We start from the raw sequence: 26,020 nt of genomic DNA on the forward strand, positions 1-26,020 counted from the left end.
TCTTGGCTATTGTGTGCGAAAAACTAAGTGAACGCTTCAGGTTGTGCTACAACAGCAGGTACAATACTTATTCCCTAATAACGGTTTTGCAAGAATAGTTGCATATTCCAATTTGGCAGAATACGATATTGGTGATACTGAAGAAGTACCGCAGTGTGCCAATTACGAATGACAGTCAGGTTCTACAACACAAACTATCTTAGTTATAGTTAGGTTTACAGAGGTCCGAGCATTCCTTCTAACAAGCTATTTTGTTGGAATATTTACTCTGGATGAACGTCATTTATTAGAGTAACGTTCGAGATTACTGTACGCAGCATAAAAACGGATTATTCACGTCACCCGAGATCGTGATTTGTATACGTTGTAAATGTTCCTTTAATGCTAATATATCGTCTAGGCTATTCGAGCTTTGCCTGAAAAGCTTAGTTAAAATCACTAGATAATAAATCAGATAGAAATATCTTCATGTCAGAGTTATGCTGAACAAAGTGAATGAAGTTATATCATGGTGTGCAGTCATTTTTTTTTTTTTTTTTTTAATGTACGAAGGTGGAATATTTTGGTCCCTACGTAATAAGCTTGTCCAATAAATATTCAAGTTCACGTGCGTGCGAGAGAGTAGTAAGAGGGAAAAAGGACCGTTTTTTCTGAAGACTAGGAACGAAATTGTTTCAAAAAACTCACTACGATTCCATTTGTTGTTTTACAGAGAGCCATATTCAGACATATGCTGCTGTCCACCGCAGAGAATAGAGCTTTGGATATTTGTGTTGTAAGTCCGCAAAGTTACTGCTCTTTTGCCAGAATACCCGACAACGAAATAAATTCTGTTTTCGTATTGACTGATAAAATTGAAATCAGTAAGAGTAACATTTACTCGTACTATATAGTTTAAGAGAGCCCTTCAAGGAAGAGGTTATATTTGATAGCCTAGACCCACACAAGTCCCCTAAGAAAAACAAACATTTATTGTAAATAAGAGATTGTGCTAGTAGATTTTTGAGAGCCTTTGAATCCTGAGCTCTTAGAAAACAAAATCATAGCAAAGTTTTGTTATATCATGAACAGTAGTTTAATTCACTAATATCCAATCAAAATCAGTGTAACACTTTTTTTTTTGGTTAAGCATAAAACTTTGAGATTTAATAAACTTTATTAAACATCGTGTACGTGTTGTTCAAAAGTTGCTGTAAGAAGCGAGTAGGCAGGTAGCCAAAGTAAACATTAAACTCACTACATGTAAACTGGAATAATACGTTTCTTCCTGAAAACATTGATTATTTGGAATTAAATAAGAAGGTACATAATGGGCTATCTGTGCTCTACCCACTACAGGTTTCGAAAGCGGTTTCTAGCAGTGCGAGTCCGCAGACAAACCCCTGTGCCACTGTGGGGGCCCTTGGAAACATTAGTCATTTAGTATACGTTCTACGAGTAGTTCAACATTCGATGTTTAGTACCATCTGAAGTCTTATTTGCTGTAATCAAAAGCAAGATGAACCGATTTGCAAAGTATGGTGAATATATGTATGTGTTCCAGTGTTACTCTTATGCCTAAGACATCTGATAAAATTAATCTGTACATGTCAAATGGATTCACGTAAAACATGATCTGTTACAGCGGTTCTCAACCTGTGAGACATAGGTTCTCTTTAAAGTTGTTTGTGGAAAGAAAGCAGCAGCTTATTGTACAGGATCCACTGTGTTCCGCTGACAAACAGTCCGAGAACCACTCGTCTACTACATTTGTAGTATATTATTAATAGTGCATTTTTTTTTGTATATATATTTACTCATACGTTTGCAGACGCATCAGTTCCAAATCAATAAGACATCTTTTAGTCATGACGAAACAGATCACAACAACATGTACCTCTTTTGCTCAGGACCAACTTGTAAACGTTGATTCAGTGAATATGTAGTGAAAAAACATTAGGCTTTTAAAATACTTAAAACTACAGGGGCACTCATTAGAACGCAAGCTACCACCCAGTGTTGTTCTCCGGCTAAAAAAGGTGTTCAAAATAATAATTGTTTTTCTGACAAAAGATTAACATGAATAACATACAGACTACTATTATGTTTGCTATATCGCAGCCAGTCTTGACGAGCTTGGATATTTAGCAAAACGCATCATCAGAAATGAATATGTGGTTGGAATGCTACTACGTACTATTCGACTCGAGAAAAAATGGGTGTCTATAAATACAAGTCCAATACTATTATAGTTTAATCTACGTATCATTTAAGGAGTCGATTGGGTTGAAAATAACAAGTAACAAAACTATTAAAATGAGCTATACATAAGTGTTATAGCATGAAGATCTTGATCCTTAGAAGTTCAGTTCCATGCAAAAACAATTCAACAAAAACAGAGATGTCGAGAAAACCCACTTGTAGAGAAATATTTGTAAAAACGGCTCGTTTGGGTTGAGAAGATTTTTTTTACGTAGAGGAGTGAACAACGTTTCTACTTTCTTCGGTCATCGTCAGGTTCACAAAGAAAGAGAGAGGTAACCGACCGGAAGCTGACCACATGTTTGAAAGGGGTTGTGTAACTGAGTGTCGGAATGTAGAGGGCGGGCTTAACGATCGTATGAGCGTGTACTGTTAATAGTGTTGTAAGGTAAAAATTTTCTCAACCCAAACGAGCCGTTTTTACAAGTATAATTCAACAAAACACCCAAACGAGCCGTTTTTACAAGTATAATTCAACAAAACAGCTATAATTCAACAAAACAGCTATTAACTTACGTGTGAACCTAGTCATTACGTTAATTCTATGACAACTTATGTATTAGTAGTAACAGTACCGACTAGATATAATGAACAAATATGAGATTTTTTTTAAAGCAAGCTTAGCATAGCGTGTAGAGGAGAGTAAAAAACAATAGCTGGGGAAAAACTTGTTACCTATAATAAAACAGAAAAATAATAAGACAACACAACTGTCATTGTAGCTGAAGAAGCAATTTAAAACAACTTAAAAATATCATTTACAAAGAGTTGGAATTCCAGATACAAATAGTTAGCAAGCCATAAGTGAAAGGAGAAACATTCGCTATATAACATGATTTTAATATGCTACTATAAAACTCGCGTATTTTTTATATAAAAAGACAATTCACATGACTTTTGTTACTTCTCGACGGAAATAACAAATACTCCAAATTATATGAAGTTAAAAATATACATTTAAAATATATTTACGTCGGTTGAATTGTGTGAACGATGCCAAAACACACATGAATGTTTTTGGATTATATAAAAGTTCTTCGAAAAAATGCGACCCGGCAATGGTTAGGGTACTCGACTCGTAATCTGAGGGTCGCAGGTGCGAATACCCGTCACACCAAACATGGTTGCCATTTCAGTCTTGGTGCATTATAATGTTGTGGCCAATCCCACTATTTGTTGGTAAAAGTAACCTTTGTGCAGCTTTGCGCGAAATTAAAAAAACAACAACAACAAAACACTACATAAAAATGAAGAAGTTTGATTAGAAAATTTTCTTGTAAAAAGTTATTCCGCAGGAGAGAGAAAAAAAAAAGTTGGTTCTCTGTGATAATTTAACTGGATATCTCGAAAAAGAGAGAGAACAGAATATTTTCGCAACATATTTTCTCATAAAGTAAAGTAAAAAAGAAGAGTATTCTTCCCATGAACCATATTAAAGAAAACAAAACGTATTGGTCCGCAGGACGGTGTAAAGATTATTAAAGAATATAACATTCTGTACTTGCTAAGTGTGATGGACCGCTATAAGTTGCGCGAGTCTCATTGCATTAGACGAAGTGAAGCAAAAATAAAAGTAGAGCCCTCTTACGTCAATCAACAGAAATAATTCCACAAGTTGAATTGCGTTCTTACACTTTTTTTTTTTTTTGACACGAAGGAAAAAAAAATATCGAATTCATAAAGACTAAGGAAGTGCGTTCCCCCCCTTCTTTCACTTATCTAAAGTAATGGCTTTTTAATCTTGTCTATTATATATAAATGCGTTTTGAAAACTTTGAAAACTGACATAAGTTAGCACACTTCAGGCCTTCAGTGCCACGTGACTGCAGCCCTTCATTAGAGTTTCTTGAACGTTAGTAATGGAAACAACCGTCAATTGAACACAAAAGTACTGCTCTGAGCAATACACGAGAATGAAAGAAAATTTTCGAACAAGATTTCAATTTCTTCGATGCCTTATACGCCCATACTTTTCTATTACAGTGACATAAAGAGGGATTTTAGCACTTGCTACTAGCTGTCTATTAAGTTACCACTGTTGAATTTTTTTACATCCAACTCAGAGTTAAATTTAAACATCAGATTAAATCTTCCCTGTCACTGTACTGAATAAATAAAAATAGTTTTAAAGTGACTATTTATCATAAGCTAACATTTTCTAGATCTTTAAAGTGTGTACGAATACCAATCTATTACGAGATTAGCCACTTGCCACCGAGTTGTTATACCAGTTTCAGAGAATTATGCCCCTCATCATTAATCCTGGATGCATTTATTTTCAATATATTTTAAAATATAGTTAACTGAATTAATTCAGAATAGTTAATCTGGAGCACTGGTGTAACATTCTTCAAATTTAATATAAAAGATATTTTCACTGTAGCAAATAAAAGACACCAAAGCCGTAACTTTGATTTTTTTTACTTTAGCGAGTTGTTTCATTGCCTCTAAATTCATCTGATAAGAGGTTTTTTTATTACATTAATTCTAACAATCAAGAGCTGAAAGGAAACGAGTATTCCAATACGCCAACTACTCCGTACCTGCCAAATACATTATTACTAGGCCATCAGAACCCATCGTGCCGGCACTGATCTGGGGTTTGAAACCCCCATCCCAACAAGAATGCTCTCCCTTTCAGCCGTGGAGGTGTTATAATGTTACGATCAATCCCACTATCCGTTGTGGAAAAAGTAGTTCAAGAGTTGACCGTGGGTGGTGATTAGCTACCTTCCCTCTAGTGTTACACTGCTAAATGAGAGAGTATATTATATAACAATAACGAATAAAGTATAAATATGACTAAACTTAGTTAAACCACATTTTTAATATTTAAATTCAACATTCAAAATCCAACAGTGCATTTAAAAACTAGAACATTGTAGTTACTTATTCACACACACACACACACACACACATATATGGATGAACTAAACAATGAAGATGAATAGATATTAAAAGAAAAACTATGGAATATCTGATATAAAATTAACGATCAAAAGATATATAGAGATGTATCTAGGTTAAAATAAAAGTGGAACTGTTTGATATCATTAATAGAGTTTCTGATTTTTCATCTGTCAGGGTCATGTTTTAGTTTTGTAACGTTTTGTTAAAAAAAAGGTTTGTTTTTACTCCAACTCCCAGGGACGTGGGAAGGGTTTGTTTATTTTTTTTTTGCTGTTCTTTTCAGCCAAATCAAGTTACGTCCCATTCCACCTATATAAAAGGCTGTACAGCTGTTACACAGTCTCTTGTATACGTTTCCTAACGAGGTGTGTTCCTTATACAGTTTTCTTAAGGTGCGTTTAGATTTTATTCCAGGTGGTAAAAATGACTGTAGGTGTTATATTAAGGTTATATTTACGTTCTAGTGTTTTCGAAATTTCTGATGGAGATAGGTTAACATTTTTATACAAGGGATGGCGCAGGAAGTTAGGTTTTGTTGAGTGTTTGAGCTTGTTTTTGTTAAACGCCTTTTGTCTGCTTATTAAAAAAGTTTCTATAACTAATTTACTAGGGAAGTTGTGCACATTAGCGAAACATTCAATTAAGCGTGTAGCTCTTATATTGTTGTTTTCTATGGTGCATATAAAGTATGCTAAGTTTAGGAGGCTTTGTAAGAGTGGATTATACGACTAGAAAACCACTTATGTAATGTTCGCTGTACGCGTTTTTTGTATAAACTTTAGGGGGCGAAACCTTGGGATGTTCGTGTGATGTTTAACGTAAAAAAGGTTTTTAATTATCCAACGTGAAGTGAAAGTCTTTATGTGGATTGTTAAGGTGCTAGAGAAATCCCCTTTATATTGACAAAGTTTGCCATTTCTTATTTCTTTTAAAAGAATACAGTACAGTTATTGGCTTTCTTTCGATAGTGTCCGCAGCTGCGAAGTCTAGACTGGGGAAAAACGATACAAAAAGAAAAGATCAAACCGCCCCATAATGCACGATGTTGTCAAAAGGCTTGAGCTAAGCCTATAATGTTACAAAACTATATACGTAAAACAAGACAGTGAAAAAAAGTATTTTGTTGTTCTTGATTCTAAACAAATAGCCATCCATTAGATCGGTTAAAAAGGAGGGTTTGATACCCGAGGTGGGCACAGCGTACATAGCCCATTATGATACTGTGCGCTTAACAGCAAACAAAAACAAAGCGTTTACGTATACATAGAAAAGTTTTCCTACGTATAAAATAATTACTGGTATTTATTTTCAATTCAGCAAGATCATGCGACCCTGAAGGGAAACTTTGTTCCTTTTATTGCACGTACTAGCAAGCGAGGATGTTCAATGAACGTGCAATACATTAAATGCACATTATTATGGACTCCAACGTCTGCATACCGGGACCAGCCGTTATAATCAAAGTTTAACCACAGTTCTATCTTTTGTGTTTTATTATGCGTATTAAATTAAGTAACAACACCAAAACAAAAATCTATTTAGTAACTTTCACTTAATTTGCTTACTTTCGAACATTGCACATTAAAAACGTTCTCAAAAAAGTTAAAATTTATTACTTTTAAATTTATATATAAGTAAAGTATTATACATGTTAGATCACTTGTACGGCAAGTTAACGGTTGTTTGTGGTGTTGCAACATTTTTTTTTTTTTTTTTTTTATGCGTTAAATATGTTTGTGTACACACACACACAGTTACTATTTTAAGAAAACAACAAACTGTGTACCTACTGCATTTACTTTCTATACATACCATGCTTAATGACCGTTATTATTAAAATAATATACTGTATTAATTACAGCACACAACTTTAAAACACGATATTTACTCGATGAAATTACTAAAACTAAAAATATTGCTCTTTGAAACTGAACTATGAGGTTTAAACATTCCTAACTTGGAGCTTCCGATTGTAGGAAGAGAACCAATCAGAAGCAGCTATCGCCTAGCAGGATGTTTGATCCCATTTCCCGGTAATTATATAGACTTACGTTAAAATCCTGGGTTCGATTCCCTACGGTGGACACAGCAGATAGACCAACATGACTTATCTAAAACAAACGTTTATTCAGTTAGTATTAAAACAGAGTATACAGGTAGAATAATCGTTTTGCCAATGCTTCGAATGAATTTGACCAACTTCTTAAAAAAAAAAAAAAGTATTTTTTAAAATAATTTTCGTTGTAACGTGTGCGCTTCGAGAGGTCCAAGAACACAAGGTTTGACCAATAAAGAAAGAAAAGAACGAAGTTCAATATCGTGGAAGATGAAGTTCTTGTTCCACACATTTTTCAACCACATGAGAAAATTAAAATTTACAATTATCTTAAAACAAACAAACAAACAAAACATTAATGATTAGAGCGTTTGACTTTATTAAGAAAAACCGTACAAATGTATTTCTAGGACTAGATTATCATTCCTGATAATTAAACTTATTATTTTGTGTTGAAAGATTTTGAAACCGTTAGGAATATTAGAGATAAATTAATCGTTGTAGCAAGTGGAGTAGTGGGAAATGAAAGGTGAATATTCAATACTTTTCTTTGCATCCATGATCCACAGAATTAAAAACAAATGCAACAGTTTTAACGAGCTTTAGATAACTTTGTAAAGCTGGAACATGTTATGTTCGTTCCCGAAGCTTCAACCTTTGATAGAGCAGAGCATGCGCCGTTATATAAAAGCTTAAGCCTCGACGCTTTTCAGATCAAATTAATAAATTAAAAACATTGTTTTTCATTGTCAGCAAAAGTTTCAGAACTTTCATTGGAACTCCAAAAAGAAAGTTTTAATTAATCGTTTTAACACGTATTTGTGTTAAAGTTATTTTTAACTTGATAGTTATGCAAGTGAAAAAGGTTGACATTTATTTACACATCTATACAGGTTTTCTGTATTGCTGTTGTAATGTGTACATTATGTTTGCTCTAAAGATTAACGCAGCCAGAGGAGAGTTATAACGTGGGTTACCTGGGACATTAACAAGTTAAAACATTTTTACCGTATGTTTTTCTTTTTTCCTTCTTGATATGATGAAATTTACATTACGCAACAAACGAATCTAAATATTATACTAAAAAGTCGCAATACTTGGATTTTACATATAAATGAACCAATGCATGTTTAAATACTAACTGGGTATACAAGGGAATGTCAACCTATAAATATATTACATAAACGGGTAATTCAGGATATGACAGATTTAGCACAGACTAAAAAGATAAATGCGACTACTAGATTTAGTTAAAATTTTATTCATAAAGTGTATTTAAGGATTTTGTTATATTACATTTGGAGCGGTAAAGTAGTGCCCCACTACAGATACTTTCTTTTCCGTACTTCTATCCTCATCACCATGACAACTAGAAAAACAAATTTTCCATAGAAGTGAGATGCAAGAGATAAATTTCCTATATAAAATCACTGGAAATATCAGGTCATCCCATAAGTAATATTCGAAATTTAATACAGAAAGTGCATCATCATCATCTCTGTCTTTGTAGAAGGCTTTAATGACTAAAATATGTAGTAGGACGTGCATAAAAATGTTCAGATAAAAAGAAACCAACCCAACTACACTTTTCAGATCATTAATCAAATAAACCCTTATGAAGATGGACGCGTCTGAGGAGTACATTAGGTATATGATGCTTTACGAGTTTAAGAAAAAAAGTAATAGTGAAGCAGAAACTACCTGAAACGTTCCAAAAGGTGTTTATGGTGCGGAGTCTCTCAATGAAAGAAAATGTCGAAGGTGGTTTCAGAAGTTCAGATCAGGTGACTACAGATTAAGTGATGCGCCACGTTCAGGTCATCCTGTTGAGTTTAATGATAACTTGCTGCTGGCTGCACTTGATGAATATTGTGCTGTAACAGTTGAAGAACTAGTACAGAAGCTTAATTCAACAGTTCACTGACATCTGCAACAACTTGGAAAGGTGTCAAAACTTGGAAAATGGCTCCCCCCATGATTTGACAGAAGCCAACCTTAGAGCAAGAGTGGACATTTGCACTTCTCTGCACTCTTGTGAACGTAACTCACCTTTTTTGGGGCACGTTAGTGACTGGAGATGAAAATTCGATATTTTATAAAAATGTTAAGCGCTGCAGACAATTGTTCAGTGCAGATAAACTGGCTAAAGCACAACCTAAAATAGATCCCCACTCTAGGAAAGTCTTGTCAAGAGTTTAGGGGGGATATTGTTGGTGTGATCCACTTTGAGTTGCTGTCACTCAGTGTAAAGATTATATTAGTCTTTTACTGTCAACAGTTAGAGCGCTTGAATGTTGCAACTGAAAAGAAAAGAGGCCTGCTTTGATCAGTTGTAAAGGTAGTTTGTTACACCAGGATAATGCACGGTCCCATACAGCAAAGATCATATCTGCAAAGATTGAAGAGCTAGACAGGAAAAAAAACAAAACTTCCACATCCTTATTTTGCAGGCTTTGCTTCATCTGATTATCATATATTCCGAAATTTGCAGAACTAATCTTGATGGAAGAAAAAAAAGAGGTTGGAACACATGAAGATGTCAAAATTACCCTCTCTACAATATTTTCCTCCAAACCAAGAATTTTATAGAAGTGACATTCAGAAGCTTGCGAATTGTTGGCGAGAAGCGATTAATAATGAAACATTATTGTTTAATAATGTTAAAAGCGTTTGAAATCCTCTCTTTGTTTTGACCCTAAAATCGAACGTTACTTAAGTGATGACCTGATAACAGACAAACTCTTGCTTTTTCGAAGTACACAAAAATCGTACACGGAATGTTATTCTTTCTTGATTGATTTTAATTAAAATAGATTTTACTTGGATAATTAAAGGCTCATACGTATTTATCTTTGAGCCTGCTGTAGCTAACTGCACGTGGATCTAAAGAGTTCGGAGTTTACAGTCTGCGCAAGTATTGCTTCCACATCGCGCTCCGCACTCTTGGTTCACGTGTACATTATAATGTAACGGTTAAATCACAAAATTCAATTACACCAGCCCAAGATTTTACAGCGAATACTAGTCCATTATGTAATGTAGCTTTACCTAAATATGCGAAACAAACCCTTGGGGCACACTAATCACTCGCCCGTACCTAGTACGTGTTTAAAACTTCAATAATTTTAATGTGTATAGCGAGATAGTTGTTAAACGTTTCAAACTGAAATTGTATTTTAAAGCGCAAATTCTCGGGAGCTGAGATATACAAAAAAACAGTAAAAATGAAAACTTTTCAGGAATAGTTATGAAAAAAGGGATTTAGGTTTTTTTTGCTAGTCCTTTTATAAAAATCGCACACATTTTAACATCCAAGTCAATTATAATAACACAAGTTTTCTTGTAGGCAAGAAAATGAATTAGTTGCCATTTTCAAACACAAGATTTTGTACTCTTAAACCTATACTTAGTTATATTAAACTGCTGATGGCAGTGCAAAGCGTTATTTACGTATTACTTTCTTCACACTAATTTAATGTATACGAAATTACCTTTTCCATTTCAAATTAAGATTTTTTACTTAATTTAGGCCTCTCATAACAGTCAGTTTTCTCGTCTGATTTAATAAGTAAATTAAGGTTTTCTATTCTATTTCAAAAAACCTTTTATACTTTAACTACCTTCAATCAAAAGCAGTGTCTTTACGATTTAATTATTCAATTTTAGTTTCCTAGGAGCTCGGTTGGTGAACGTATTGCGCTAAAAACCAGGTTTCGATGTCACCGGTTGTGGTCTTAAGAACGTTGTAACGAGACAGCCAAATCTCATTATTCAAATGAGATTAGGCCAAGAGTTGGAGGCCCGGCAGTTAACACACTCGACTCGAATCCCTGTCCCACCAAACATGCTCGCTCTTTCAGCCGTGGGGGCGTTATAATGTGACGGTCAATCCCACTATCCGTTGGTAGAAAAGTAGCCCAAGAGTAAGTAGCAGGTGGCGACGAGTAATTGCCTTTCCCTCTAGTCTTTCACTGCTAAGTTAAGGATAGCTAGTGCAGATAGCCCTGGTGTAGCTGTGCACAGAATTGAAAACAAACCAAACAAAGAGTTAGTGGTGGGTATTGTCAGATATCCCATCATAATAAGCCTCTGTATTGTAGGGGCTGCGAGGTCTGTTTGCCTTAACGCAGACATCAAGTGGAAATCTTACAACATAATACGCTCACCGTATGGAGGAAATCATTTGATAGCTTGGAAAGGTAAAAATCACCATTTCCTTTTAGTTAGCAATCTTATCTCCTCGACTGTCTTAGCTTCTCGATTCCATAATTCAGAAGCTGAGAGTCCTGCGTGCAGCACCAAAGCCAAACCAAATCTACACTTTGGTACATTCTTCACTTCCACTGTTTTGTGGTACTAGACTTTCAGACAATGCAGCTTTTCCTATGCACGATACGAGCACTCGTGCGCGCCAATTAATACGAACACCAAGCACTCCACGTATTCATGTGGACACTGCAAGATGTCCGCTCTGGTTTGTTTCTTTTTAAATTTCGCGCAAAGGTACATGAGAACTATCTGCTCTAGCCGTCCCTACTTTAGCAGAGCCGAGAATTCGAACCCGCGACCCTCAGATTACGAGTCGAGGGCCTTAAATCACCTGACCGTGCCTGGGTTCGGCTCTGGTTGGAGGACCCTGTATCACCCGCAGCAAAAAAAACAAAAAACTTCTGAACAACATGGGCATATTTGGTGAGCAACCCATCGGTTCCTGTCCCGCTTCGCGTTTAGGGATTTAAGTTGGAGGAGGAGAGATTGTTCTGATACAAAATAATGAAAAGACAGAAGTACAATTATATAATAAGTTTGATCCAAAATATTTAAAAAGCAATCTTATGAAACAATACACTAAATATTTTACTTTATTATACAGAAAGTTTTTCCGTGTGCTTGTTGGCAAGCACCAAACAACACAATGGGCTATCTGTGGTCTGCTCATAGCGAGTATTGAAACTCGATTTTTATTCGTTACACGCCTTCATTTCAGACTTGCTCCTGGAAGTATGGGCGGTAAGATGGGAGTGCTTATTAAACTCAGTAGAAAATCACACATGTGTATGAGTGGGTTGGATCTATTATACTGAGGTAGGATAGGATTAATTACAAACTTAATCGACAGGTTATTCGGAAGTATCATGACGGTGTTAAATAGATACTAGCAGAGGGAAACTCTAGGGATAACAGGTATACACAGGGAACAAAAACTATTAATTCAAGTGACAAAAACAGTGTGTGTGTGTGTGGGGGGGGTTGGAAAATTACACAAACCATAGTAGCTTGAATGGAGATCAACTAGTTGGCGATTTTAAACATAATTTACGCGATACCCACACAGATTAAAAACAAACAGATTCAGAATAAATATTAATCCTACAGAAATAAAAGTAGAAGATATATCCATGTAGGGTGGTCCTAATGGACAACAGTTGGAGACAAACGTTGCAACTTGAACCAGACCACGTACTTCATTGTCAAATACAGAGAAGCGCGATTCAAACTATTCCTTGTTTAATGCAAGGTTTACCGGTAGGTGTTTTAGTAGGTAGGAAGTGGAAGTTATGAACGAATAATATAAAAAGCCTTTCTACAGTTTAAAATTCAACTTACCATCGAACTTTTCAACACGCAGGGGGTGACGAGTTGACTGTGGTGACGTAAATCGACGAGCTATCCACAAAGACACAGATAGAATGAACTGTACGTACGAGGTTCAAAGACGGGAAGACATATTACTCTCGCTAGTTGACCAGTCAACATTTTTTGTTATTTCGTTAATAATGTCACAGTATTGCTTCAAACTAGCCACATCAGATTTGTTAACAGTAACAAATTAACATAGTAACAGTTATTTTGCTAAATCATGTTAACCTACATTTCACCGAACTTAAATTATCTCGTAATTAAGTCACTCGAGACAAATAATAGACTTAATTTCTGTAAAAGTCTCTGTTCTAGCGCGAATGTAACGGTCCAAAGTAACACACTGCTACAAAGAGGATTGAACAACAAAGACAATTTAATTTGCGTCTTTCAAATTAAATTTCAAAGCTAATAACATATTAAAACAAAATACAGAAATATGCACGCGGTCTTAACTCGAAACTAATGTTAATGAACAATAGAATATATTAGGTACGTTGATCAATCCATAAATAAATAAACTCGGACGAAAACACTTAACTCAAAAATAAGAATAATCCACATTTAAACGTCAAAGCCACTTATAACATCGACTACCACTCAGCCCTAACACTGTTTAATTATATCTTAATGTAGATTTTTGTTTTAAACTGCTAAATAACATGACAAATCATGTGACAGTAATTTACATAATACCATACAAAATATCTGTACAGAATTTACATACTCCCGTGTAACATCAGTATTTCTGTATGTCACCACTAGGGGAACTGATTTTAGTCTCACAACACATGCAAAATACTCAAAATAAACGTGATTATCCAGAAGTCAAGCTAGAGTTTTCAATGTAAATAAACATTCGTAGATAAACTAAACGATAAAAGAAATAATAAATAAACTAAACAAAACAATAACCAAGTGTAAACAGATTTTGCTCTCTCACAAGGTGACTGCTTAGAAAACCAAAAAAAACAATAACGAAGTTTTTAAATTAAATTTATTTTTATTAGAAACAATTATTTCTTGCCTTCGTCTACAGACGTGATTAGGGTGCTCGATTCGCAATCTGGTGATCTTGGGTTCGAAACCTGTAAATGAACATCCTCACTCATTGGGGTGTTTGATGTGACGGTCACTCCCACTATTAGTTGGGAAAGAGTAGCCCAACAGTTGTTTGAAGACGATTTTAGTTAGCTGCTTTTCCTCTAGTCTGTAACTTATAAATTAAAGTTAGCTAGTGCCGATAACACCCCTACTAGCTTTAAATGAAATTTAACGAACAAACTTAGTGACCCAGAGATTGTTCATAATCACGCTAGGATAATCAACATACATACGGCGTATACTATACGAGGTCTGTTCAAAAAATACGTGGACTGACATCATAAAACAAAATGTACTTTATTTAGAAGTTACAGGTCTGGGACCCCTTCAAAGTACTCTCCTCCCCAACGCACACACTTATCCCAACGGTGTTTCCACTTGTTGAAACAGTCCTGGTACGCTTCTTTTGTAATGTCCTCCAGCTCCTTCGTCGCATTTGCCTTAATCTCGGGAATCGTCTCAAATCTTCTTCCTTTCAAGGGTCTTTGGAGTTTGGGGAACAACAAAAATTCGCAAGGAGCAAGGTCAGGTGAGTAGAGGGGGTGGGGAAGAACAGTGATCGAGTGTTTGGCCAAAAACTCACGAGTTCTGAGGGCTGAATTTCGCAGCAACGCGGTGCATCTTCAATTTTTCGGTCAAAATCTCGTAACAAGATCCAACTGATATCCCACATTCTTCAGCAAGCTCCCTGACAGTCAGACGTCGATTTGCCCGCACCAGGGTGTTGATTTTGTCGACGTGTGGGTCGTCAGTTGACGTGGAAGGACGTCCAGGACGCTCATCATCTTCAATGGATTGTCGACCATTCTTAAAACGTTCATGCCACTTGAAACATGCCGTATGCTTCATAGCAACATCACCATAAACCGTGTTAAGCATAGCAAAAGTTTCAGTCGCAGATTTTCCAAGTTTAACACAAAATTTCACAGCAAGCTGTTGCTCCTTCAGGTCATTCATTCTGAAATCCGCCAAACAAAAAAAATCGCACTTCATTTAAAACCGCGTAGCTAATACACAAATGAAGATATCTGCAATCGGGAAATGGCGTCGTAATCAGATGATCCGTGCAAACCTAGCGACACCAAGCGGATTCCCCTGGAACCAACTGGAGCCGCGCAATTCAAACAGTCCGCGTATTTTTTGAACAGCCCTCGTATTTCAGAAGCTAGGTCGTAAAGAAATGTTTCACATCTTTAAAACTCAACAATTGCGACGAAAATAAGGTTTATAAAAGTAAACAGTTTGACGTAAGACACAGACAAGTCTGTTAAACTATAAGATTGCTAGAAATTTCGAGATTTTATTTGTGTACTGTTGGATAAACGTTTACTGAAAATAACGATGTAGGGTTTACGCCAAAGATAAGCCTGACGCGGCATAATGATTAAACTTACAGACCGTAGTTCCGAGGGTTCCAGGTCTATGTTCCGTTAATGCAAAACAATTAAGCTCCGCAGTTTTTGACCTTAGCTCCATCATAAAAACGTCGATCAAATCTCTATTCGATTAGAGCAACTTGTAAGTTGATTAACTACGTTTCCAATGGTTATCTAGGGCTACCCGAGGGAAAGATATTTCACATCAGATGGTCAAATCTGCCTGGTTTAAGAGCATGTGAGAGTGACCAAGTGAACCATTCAGGAGACATAGTTATAGAAATATTAAAATGAATTAGAAAAAAAACTTTTCATATTCAGTTTTCAGAGAAAAATTAGCTTTAAAATTGTATTTTAATGGAATTCTTATGATGAAATTTAAAACTTAGGACCACTAAATTAGGAGATAAAAAGAGACGGGTGAGGGAGGGGGTTCCAGAGGACAACCTGTCTTCCAGTAGTCTGTCATGTGAAAATTAGGGATGGCTAGCGTTGATATCCGAAAAAACAGTAAAAACAACATCTACAAAGACGGAATTTTAAAATATTGTTTACTACGACAGAATACTTGTAAGCATATAGGAGTCATAACACATGGTTAGTTTAGTAATAAATTAGAAAAACATAATGTGTAGGAGTGATAATACACAGCTTACTAATTAATTAAAGACAAATACAATTACTTAGAAGTGATAATATGTAGCTACTTTACTAATTAATCAGAGAGAAGCATAGCATGAAGAAATAACAATACATAGCTATATTAATTAATTAAACACATTTAATTAGGACTGATGATATATAGCGAGCTTACTAATTAATTGTCGCCCAGTTATACAGCAGAATGTCTGCGGACTTACAACGCTATAAATTGTGCTTCGATACCTGTAATGAATAAAGCATAGAAAGCCCATTCTGTAGCACTGTACTTAAACTTCAATCAAACAGTACTAATTCATTAAGAAAACACATTTTTACTTGTATTTTACGTTGATTGTTGTCTGGAGAGCCATGGCTTTGTTGAACACTAGCTTATTTGATTGAAAAGTTAAAGATTATGCTAACTGTAATCCAACAAAGACAACTTATATGTAACAAAACTCAAATTAACTGAACCAAGGATGACACCTCTTCATCTCAATGGCCAGGTGGTTAGGGAGCTCGACTCCTAATGTGAGAATTGTCGGTTCGGATCCCCGTCACACCAAACCTACTCGCCCTTTTAGCAGTGGGGACATTATAATGAGACTATTCGTTGGTTTAAAAAATATTCCAAAATTTGGCGGTAGGTGGTGATGATTAGCTGCATTCCCTTTAGTCCTACACGTCCAAATTAGGGACAGCTAGCGCAGATATCCCTTGTGTAGCTTGGCGTGAAATTCAACAACAAACAAATATAATCTCAAAATCCGTTCTTATAATGTTTCTCGTGTGTAAATATTTCGTTAAATGAAAGCTTCAACAAACTCCCCACACTTTTTTATAAGTATTTCATTTAGTTCGATATCAAAATAAATATACACATTGCGTATTCTATTAGAAATGTCAGAACGTGGCCTAGTGGTTACGTGCACGGCTGCTGATCATATAATCCATAATTCAATCTGTGGTGCTTATAAAAGTTTGTTTTTGAGTCTCGCACAAAGCTACACGAGGGCTATTTGCGCTAGAAGTCCCTACTTTAACAGTGTAAGACAAGAGGGAAGGCAGCTAGTCTTCACCACCCACCCCCAACTCTTGAGCTCCTCTTTTACCAACGAATGGTGGGACTGACCGTCACATTATAACGCCCCCATGGCTAAAATGGCGACCATGTTTGGTGCGACAGGGATTCGAACCTGCGACCCTTGGATTACGAGTCGAGTGTCTTAACTACCTGGTCATACCAGGTCAATATAAATGTCATACACAAGTATAAGAACATTAAATAGGTCCTACGGAACTAAAACCTTGAATTTGGAAGTATATATACGAATGTACCTATAACGTGTATTGGGAAAAAGTGCATAACCAAATACAGCTACACGCATTTCGAATGTAGGAAACTCAAGCAATCACACCAAATAACAGCATACAAAGAAAAGGCTTACCTGACAGAAAGCGTCGCTATTACACAATAAATAGGAGCGATGAAAATATTTATTTTCATCAGATTGTAACAGTTCGAGGCTAATTTAAGTTTTTGTCACAAATCTAATATGATGTAATAATAACAACAAAAGAAGAAAAAAAGGTAATTTTAATGGTATTTATAAGAATAACCAATAGATGGTGCTATTATTCTCTAGCTGGGTCTGGCAGATTATGTAAGAATGTTCCCACCGGTGACGCAGCAACAATATTGAAGACGCTGGATGTCATGGTTCGATCACTGGATTGACACAGTGCAAATAACCTGTTGTCGATCTTTGTTTCAGTTTTATAATTTGCACCCGTAGAAGTTATTGGTTATGTACTTTACAACTACTGAAACTACCGAGATAGCATGCCAACTTTTACTGTGGTGGATAAAACTTAATTCTCAAAGTCGCAATGAATGATTTTTTTGAAATGTTGTCCACCGTATAAATATTTGGGTATAGTAACAACCTATGGAATGGTAGCAGTCACGTGAGCTATCTAGTTCAGGAACACTGTACTGGATATTTAACAGTGGAAACGTTATTCCATGTAGAGTTTGACTAGTAAAGCAATATAAATTGTTCCCCCCCCTTCAGTAGCACAGCGGCATGTGTGGGAAACAAAGGTTTCGATACCCATGGTGGCCCACTATTACTATGCTTAGTTACAAACAATATAAATTACGTCCAGGGAGAGACCTCTATGTTTAAATGACGTAATCAGCACTCATAATGTTGAGGTAATTTACTTATTTTTCTCATTTAAATGGAACTAACTATTCGACCAACTCACAAAGGACTGAATAGAACTGCACGAACTATATTTCGTTGTTGAAGGATCAACTCTTGATGAGCCATTCGGTTATTAAAAGATTAAACTGATACGAGATACTCGCTCATTAAAGGGTTAAATCAGGTTAACTGAACTACACATCAAGTAAAGGATTTGACAAAGTTGCGTGAGCAATATGTTTATTAAAGAATTAAACCGAGATTAGGTACTTGCTCATTAAATAAATAAACCCGATTAAACGAAACCTACTCAGCAAAATATGAAACTGAGTGAAATATATTTGTTTATCTTGTAAGCATGAGAAATATGGTATTGACCAAAGTATTTGCACACTATTCTATATTGATGTTAGTGTCTACATGAACGGCGTAGTTGCAGAGTAAATGCATGAGTAGTAACAGAAAAGATAGCGTATGGTCAGACAAATATGTAAGACTTGTTACTCTGGTCTGTATAAGTTGTTCTGAGCATTTGTTCGTCAAAATGCACAACTGTTTTGTATAAAAGGGTGTACGTTTGGTACAATCTTTTTCGAAACAGATCAACCCTTTGTGTAGACAATTTCTCTGTACTTCTTGTAGAGTCATGCCTCATCATGTGCCAGATGTTATAGGGCGTCAAACTGTTCGACTGCCCAGAAATGGTATGAAACACTGCCGCAACTGTAGCGTCTCCCACCCAGTGTACTATATCCAGAATCCTGAAATGTCATCGGCCTTCAGATGAGTCATATTTCCGGCTTTTTAAAGATGTTGGTAGGATTCATGTTTGTCGTTTGCTTGGAAAAATGATGAGAGTGGGCTGTATTTCCCGCAGAGAATACGCAGGAGATAGTGCAGTACATGTTTGGGCAGCTATTTATCCTGGTGGAGAAACTGCTCTTCATATCCTTTAGGAAAACGCCAATTGCACCTCCTACATACATCGCATGGAGATGACATTTCTACTATATGCTAGAGCAAGGTTTGGCAATAACTTTGTGTTCCAGGATGACAATGCCCACAGTACGCATATTATACAAGATTATCTCGACCACGTGGACGTTACACGATTGCCATGGCCAGCAAAGTTTCCAGATCGTAATATTATTGAGAATTGTTGGGCAGAAGCATGCCGGAAAATTACTAACCACGATCCTAAACCAGCTACTGTAGCTCAGTTGCAGCGTCTTCTAGTGGAAAGTTTGGATAAAATTACGGTGAATTACATCAATAACATCATTGACAGCATACTACGTTGTCTTGCGGAGATTAATAAAGTAAGAGGAGGATCAACCAAGTAGTAAATATTGAACATGAGCTGATATAAAGTTACAGACGTTATTTATAATAATTTTGTGTTATATTTTGTCATTATGTATGTTTTGGTAAGGTTTTGTTGTGACAGATGAAAAGCTAAACTACATATATTTCTAAGTGTGTTTGCTAAAATTTGTTTACTGTTCTAATAAATTGTTCAGGATATCCATGTAATCCTTCTCATTATGCAAATAATATTTATAGATGTTTAATATAACATGCATTTATCAGTATGATAACACTATGTGTATTTGTATTATATCTTAAAAATAATCATGTTATTTGTTACAAAATATGTTAACATTTTGATATAGATTGTACTTACGCATAGCTGTCTTTAATTTCGAACTAACAAAATGAAGGGAAGTCAGTATGCAGCACCCAACGTCAATTCTTGAGTAATTCTAACTGAAAAGTTAGACCACAAAATGCGAAATCCAACCCATTTTTGTGGCAAAAAGACGCAAACAATTAAATTTCGGATTCAGAGTCCGACTTTGCTAACACACTAAGCCAAAGATCTGCTCAGTTGTGTTAAATGATCTACTCGTTCAACAAGGGGGTTAAACCGAGTGTATTATAAAAGAACAACTTATGTCTATGTAATTATATTCTGTTTTAGCATTAGAATGATCTTGCATACATTACAACTATACACAGTATCGTTACAGACAAGTAAATATTAAAGTTAATGGTAATAATGCTAAGATGCTATTAGCTTTACCCTGGTGTTTAATTTATAAACTAAACTCTTCTTGTTTGTGTGTCAAAGGTAGATACACACGTTTTTCATAACCTTATTTAAATACACTATATGGACAAAAGTACGTGGGCACCCAACCATCACTCCCATATGTGCTTGTTGAACATCTCATTACAAAACATGGACATTAATACGGAATAGGCTCCCCCTTTGCTGCTATAACAGCCTCCACTCTTCTGGAAAGGCCTTTCACTAGATTTTGAAACATGGCTGCGGGATTTCGTTCCTATTCAGCCACAAGAGCAGTAGTGAGGTCAGACACTGATGTCGGGCGTGAAGGCCTAGGTCACTGTTGCCGTTCCAATTCATTTCAAAGGTGTTCGATTGAGTTGAGGTCAGGGCTCTGTGTAGGCCAGTGAAGTTCTTCCACACCAACCTCGGCAAACCATATCTTTATGGACCTCGCTTTGTGCACGGGGGCACTGTCATGCTGAAACAAAAAGGGCCTTCTCTAAACTGTTGCCACAAAATTGGAAGCACATAATTCCCTAGAATGTCATGGTATGCTGTAGCATTAAGATTTCCCTTCAATGGAACTAAAGAACGTAGCCCAAACCATGAGAAACAGCCTCAGACCATTATTCCTCCTCAACAAAACTTTACAGTTGGAACTATGCATTCAGGCAAGTAGCATTCTTCTGGCATCCGCCAAACCCAGATTCGTCCATCAGACTGCCAAATAGTGAAGCGTGATTCATCGCTCCAGAAAAGAACGCGTTTTCACTGCTCCAGAGTCCAATGGCAGTGTGCTTTACACCACTCCAGCCAACTCTTGGGATTGCACGTAGTGATCTTAGGCTTGTGTGCGGCTGCTCGGCCATGGAAACCCATTTCATGAAGTTCCCGACGAACAGTTCTTGTGCTGACATTGCTTCCAGAGGCAGTTTGGAACTCGGTAGTGAGTGTTACAACTGTGGATAGACAATTTGTACGCGTTACGCGCTTCAGCACTTGGCGGTCCCTTTCTGTGAGCTCGTGTGGCTTAATGCTTCATGACTGAGTTTTTGTTGCTCCTAGACGTTTCCACTTCACAATAACATCACTTACAGTTGACCGAGGCAGCTCTAGCAGGGCAGAAATTTGACGAACTGACTTGTTGGAAAGGTGACATCCTATGACAGTGCCACATTGAAAGTCACTGAGCTCTTCAGTACGACCCATTCTACTGACAATGTTTGTCTATGGAGATTGCACGGTTGTATACTTGATTTTATGTAGCTGTTAGCAATGGATGTGGCTGAAATAGCCGAACTCACTAATTAGAAGGGGTGTCCACATACTTTTGGCCATGTAGTGTATGTGTTGTGGCAGATCAAAAGTTGAAACATATCATGTTTTATTTTGGTTGTAATAGCTTTAATTGATTAATTAATGTTTTCATTGTAAGCATAGTAATTTGGAAACTGAGCTATGTTGTAAACATTATTAAATAAAGTTAAAAATGTTGTAATGATTTTTTTAGGAAGTAAGAATTAGTATCTAACAGGGATTTGACTTTGACTTGCGCAGATTAAAAACTCCAGTAATGAAGGAAAACAAAAGAAGTAAATAAAGATGGGAATGACAAATATATGGATCTTATAATATACGTGATTATTCGGTACACAGTTATGCTATCCAAGAGAAAAATTGGATGTTACAATCGACACAGCAAGTGATATAGTAAGGAATACTAGCAGTCTTTGTTGAGCACATAAAAGCTAAAATGTAGAGAATGGTAGATAAGAGGAGCTTGTTGGTAATTATAAGAGATTGATAAATGAAATTACCACACTAAGAATACTGCTGAGAATTAATTGTAAGTGGGTCACGAAGGCTGAATTATAGGCTTACGTTAATGTGTCTTATGTGAGAATGAGCAGGTTGACTGATTGGATCTGTAAAACCAGTTCAACGGAAAAAGGAAGTTTTTGGAATGGATGATTTAAATTTAAATAAGGTATGGGTTGGCCTGTTTGTAAGAGCTATTAATTCAGTTGTAATGGTAGCTTTAAATTAGGACTAGCCAGTGGTTAGGTTAGAATAATGAAAAAAAAAAGATGTAGAGAAAATAATAGCATAGGAACAAAGTATAAAAGTAGTTTCAATGGTAGGGTAAACTATTATTACTATAATGTTTGAAGTATACTGAATATACACGTCTTTGGAGCTCTGGTCAAAACGGAGAATGCTGATTCAACGGGAACAAATGAAACCTGGAAAAATGTAGACAATTTTGATGACAAGGATTACTTTAAGATACAGTGTTATAGGATATTTAATAGGGATATAGTACTTACAAGAAGGGGAAGGGTGGTTTATATGTAACAATTTGAGTTAAATCCTATTCAAGATGGGAAAACCAATGCTTATAGCAATGAAATTGAATCAGTTTGGTTTATATTAACAGTTGTAAAAGGAAAACGTTTTAAATTGGAATGTCGTAGAAACCAGTAGACGAAACTGACGAAATTAACCAAAAACTGTATAACAAGATAGATAATTTAGTTATTAAAGAGGCGATAATTAAGATTTTACTTTCGGGAATATAGATAGGTAAATGTTAGAATCAACTGATGAGGGGGACATATTTTTATAAACTGTTAGTTTTTCACGAACAATGTTACTTAATATTTATAGTTTACTTCTACTTTAGATGTGACTGATAGGGTGGAGATTGGGAAACGTCTTGATAAAAGTTATCACTGCTCCATTAGGTTTGATGTTTCCCTACAAATGAAAATAAAGAATAATAATAAATTTGAAAAAAAAAGCATATTTTGAAAAGATGAAATAAGAATTATTTGAACTGGACACCCGAATTAATTAATGATAAAGATACTTGTGGATCAAATGTGTAGAAGTTTCAAAAATATATTTTTAAATGTTCAACATAGGTTTCCTACTTATAGAGAAAACGGAGGCTACAAGTAAACAAAATTATGTAGGCTCACGAAAAATAAGAACAAGAAAAATCGTTATAAATGTAAGAATTTTATATTTACGTCTCTGATAAGAGGTTTATATAATTATATAAAATCAATACAGCTGATTGGTTGGTCGAACAGGGAACTAGGAAATCGAAATATCAAGGTTGGTTGAAAATGTTAAAACAATTAATGGTAATGCATTAAAGGTAAGCAAAATACTGGAAAAAAAAAAGTAAGGATTTTGAGGCATGACACAAGAATGTTCATATTAGGTAATTATGAAATGCTGAGTTCTTAAATTATACTTTTGGTTCAATTTTTACTCAGGAATATTTAACAGTCGATGGATGGAAACAAGACCTAACAAAATGATAATATTGATTCTGAATTTGTTAAGAAAATGTTGGAAAGTTTAAAAAATGATAAAGCTCTTGGACCAAATAATATTTTCTAGAATTTTGAAGATGGTTAAGGATTGGATATGTCAGACACTTAAACAGTGAGCAGATGCCAGATGAGTGGAAGTGATGAAAGTAATAAAAACTGTCCCAGTAATTATAACTTTATTAGTCTTACATCAGTGGTGGTAAAAGTTTTGAAAGTCTGAATAAGGATATTTTTCAGACTCATTTAATAAAGTTTAACATTTTGTTGGATAGTCTGCATGGTTTCGTTGGGAAAAAAGTTTCATCGGGTTAATTTTTGACATTCTTTGAAGAAACTACTACTTACGTAGAGAAAGTACAGATGTGGGTTTGGTGTATCTGGATTTTCAAAATGCATTTGACAAGGCGTCACATAAAAAGACTTGTTAAAATTTTTTTTGTAGTTGTGAGGAATAAGTTGACTCATTAGTTAGAAAACTGACTAGATGGATAAAAAGCAGAGGGTACTTATAGAGTTCAGTCTAATAGGATTACTATTACTAGTGAGGTACTCCAGGGGCCATTTTAGGACATTTGCTCCTTTTATTTATACTAGTCACTTAGACGAAGGGATGAACAACTTTTAAATCTACTGATGACATTAATGTCTTAGGTGCTGCTGACTGTAATGGTTTGAAGTATTTGGTGAATCGAGCGAATAAACAGCATACGGCTCTTAATAATAATAGATAAAAACAAGACATATGGGATTTCATACATTTAATTATCAGTATAATTTTGATGAGAATAATCTTAACAGTGCTATGAAAGAAAAGGATCTTATAATTGTATCCGATTAATCTTCTAAACCATCCAAGTAATGCTCTTTCACTAGTTGTAGAATATATAGGACTGTAGTTTTACATAAGTAAATGTTGAATACAAGTCTAAAATAATAATATAATTTCATTGTGCAGGTTATCGAGCAAGTCACATTTGGAGTATCGTGTTAATTCATGGGATCCTTACTTCAGAAAGAGAACTAAATTGGAAGGTATTCAGTAGAGGGCTACTAGAATGATACCTGACATGAAAAAGTCATCTTATGAAGATATGTTGAGATCTCTAAACGTGTTTTCTCTTAAAAAGGAAGAGTTTCAAGAGGTTTGATTAAGGTGTTTAAGACTGTTAAAGGAATTGATGGTGTCGACGGATCTTTTTGCTTCTTTTTACCATAAAACGTTTAGCAGGATAGGAGTAATTTAAAACTAATACAGTTGTACAGGGCAGTTGGTCTTTGGAATGGGTTTCCTTCATATGTGGTGAACGTAGTTAATTTATGGAAGTTAGGGAAGGTTTAATAAATATCCTAATAATGAGGACTGGCTTTGAGTATTTTGTTCTCACTTTCAAGTTTAGTTAGTAGAATGGACGGCGTAAATGAAATAACAGGTCCCTTGCTTGTATATGTTTATTATTTTAAAAAGCTTTGTTTGTTGTGTTTGAATTTCACACAAAGCTACTCGTGGGCTATCTGTGCTAGCCGTCCCTAATTTAGCAGTGCAAGACTAGAGGGAAGGCAGCTAGTCATCACCATCCACCGTCAACTCTTGGGCTACTCTTTTACCAACGAATAGTGGGATTGACTAAAACATTATAACGCCTCCACGGCTGGGAGGGAGAGCATGTTTGGCGCGACGCGGGCGCGAACCCGCGACCTTCGGATTAGGAGTCGCACGCCTTACGCGCTGGGATTTTAAAAAGCATTATATGTATTGAAATACATCTCTGTAGAATAATATGTCAATATATGAAATACTTTCTTCTTATTTAGTTTAAATAATATAACATTAAGAAGACATATTTTTGTTTCAGCCGAGTAGGCCATATACATCTAAATAGATTTACAGAGCTAATGTGGGTAAACAAAGGTACTATAAGCGTGACATCATTTGTAGTTCTTAACAAATCTATCACAGTGTTACAAAATAACCAGAAAACAGCTACTAACTGATACTTGGTAAAGAACTAAATTAAGAAAGACAGTTTTGTTTGTTTCAAGAAATTAATTTTTTTTCTTTCCAAAATGGTACTTTAAACGCGTAAAATACTTGAAAACTACTATCATATAATTTTACTGAATTGGTTAAGTAAATGGATTGCTTATATCCTTCAGAATTCTCGTGCTAAGCTAAACAAAACTGTTTGTACGAATCTGTTCCTAATTTTAAACTGACAGACCAGAGAGTAGGTAGCTAGTTAACAACACACATCACCCGCTATTGTGGTTTTACCGTCATTCTTGTAGTGCACTCCACAACCTCAGCGTAGTTGTGCAGCAACAGGATGCAAACCACGAACCCTCATGTACATCGTCAACACACTAATAATTAGTCCACGCTAGATTTACTTCACATCAAATCATGAAATACGTCAAGAAAAACG

General features: G+C 35.6%; 1 long non-coding RNA gene across 2 annotated transcripts in view; it reads right to left on the minus strand.

Moving 5' to 3' along the window:
* Positions 1–13,492, minus strand: part of LOC143255215 (uncharacterized) — a 31,971-nt gene extending 18,479 nt beyond the window's left edge. For both annotated transcript variants that reach the window (XR_013030470.1, XR_013030469.1), the window contains exon 1: positions 12,815–13,492. This is a non-coding gene — a long non-coding RNA (uncharacterized LOC143255215). The remainder of the gene's footprint in view (positions 1–12,814) is intronic.
* Positions 13,493–26,020: the final 12,528 nt, after the last annotated feature.

This window comes from Tachypleus tridentatus, chromosome 7 (assembly GCF_004210375.1).
Source record: "Tachypleus tridentatus isolate NWPU-2018 chromosome 7, ASM421037v1, whole genome shotgun sequence".
NCBI classification, from domain to species: Eukaryota; Metazoa; Arthropoda; class Merostomata; order Xiphosura; family Limulidae; genus Tachypleus; species Tachypleus tridentatus.